At 42.0% G+C, this 1,523-nt stretch overlaps 1 non-coding gene across 1 annotated transcript; it reads right to left on the reverse strand.

The window, feature by feature from the left end:
- Positions 1 to 945: 945 nt before the first annotated feature.
- On the reverse strand, positions 946 to 1,083 carry LOC119939900. The gene has a single exon (XR_005454853.1). It is a non-coding gene; the product is annotated as a small nucleolar RNA SNORA7 (small nucleolar RNA).
- Positions 1,084 to 1,523: the final 440 nt, after the last annotated feature.

Consider the following 1,523-nt stretch of genomic DNA (forward strand, 5'->3'; position numbering starts at 1 on the left):
CAGCGCTTAGAACAGTGCTTGACACATAGTAAGCACTTAACAAATACCATCATTATTGTTATTGTTTATTGTTATCACAGTAACACTGGTAGGGTGAGACATGTTTCCCCAGTCTCCTCTCCCTGTATCTCTGCACCTTGTCTCAGCTTGCCTGGGTCATTGGACTATCTGAATTTTCCCTAAAATTGTGAGTCCCATGTGGGACAGAGACTATGTCTGATCTGATTATCTTGAATCTAATCCAGTGCTTAGTACAGTGCTTGGCACTTAATATGCACACATAGTAAATATTATTATTATTATATTTGTTAAGCAGTTACTCTGTGCCAGGCTCTGTACTAAGTACTAGGGTAGATAGAAGCTAATCAGCTTGGACACGGCCTCTGTCCCACATAAGGTTCACAGTTTCAATCACCATTGAACAGATGAGGTAACTGAGGCCCAGAGACGTTAAGTGAGTTGAACAAGATCACACAACAAAAAGTGGTTATTGTTATTAATAAAGCACTTATTATTCACCCCAACCCAACAGCATTTATGTACATATCATTGAACTCTGACGTTTCCCTTATCTATAATTTATTTTAATGTGTGTCTCCTCCGCTAAACTGTAAATTCCTCTTGGGCAGGGTTGGGGTCCTAGTGACACTATCGTATTGTACTTCTTCAAACACTTTGAAAAGTGCTCTGCACATAGTGAGCATTCAATAAAAACCTGTCTTGTCTTATGCCGTTGAGTTGTTTCCGACCCATAGTGACACCACAGACACATCTCTCCCAGAACGCCCCGCTCTCCAGCTGCAATCATTCTGGTAGCATAGCCATGGAGTTTTCCTGGAAAAAAATACGGAAGTGGTTTACCATTGCCACCTTCCACGCAGTAAACTCGAGTATCTGCTCTCGACTCTCTCCCATGCTACTGCTGCCTAGCACAGGTGAGTTTTGACTTGTAGCAGATTGCCTTCCACTCGCTAGCCACTGCCCAAGCTAGAAATGGAATGGGTAGGCCTCTGCCTGACTCTCCCTCCCATAACCAAGACTGGTAGAGGACTGGAAACTCTCCAGTTGTGACCCTGGGAGGGGACAATAAATACCACTGATTGATTCATTGCCATTTCTTGAAGTGTCTCACTTTGTTCCAATATGATTCCTTCAGAAAGCCAACAGAGCCTACCCTATTATTGCCGCTCACACGATTTGTGCTTCATTTTTCATTCATGATCTTTTTACTGCTTTTTAAAAAATCCATTTCATTTTAATTCAGTGAGTTTCCATCTCCCTAGCTTTGGGTCTCTCTTTTCATGGGCTGGTTTCCATTTGTGTTTTTAATTTCCCCTTGATCGACTTTGCTAAGTCTCTTGCTTCTTGGGGAGAAAAAAAAAATCAAGGCATGAAACAGGGCAGAGTGTTTGAATACAAAGATCACAAAGCATTTGAAAGCGAACCACCGCTCGTTTGAAAGCGAACCACCGCTAGAGTGTAAAAGAGAGGAAGATTAAAACGTAAGGAATTGGAAACTTCTT

This window comes from Tachyglossus aculeatus, chromosome 17 (assembly GCF_015852505.1).
Source record: "Tachyglossus aculeatus isolate mTacAcu1 chromosome 17, mTacAcu1.pri, whole genome shotgun sequence".
NCBI lineage: Eukaryota > Metazoa > Chordata > Mammalia > Monotremata > Tachyglossidae > Tachyglossus > Tachyglossus aculeatus.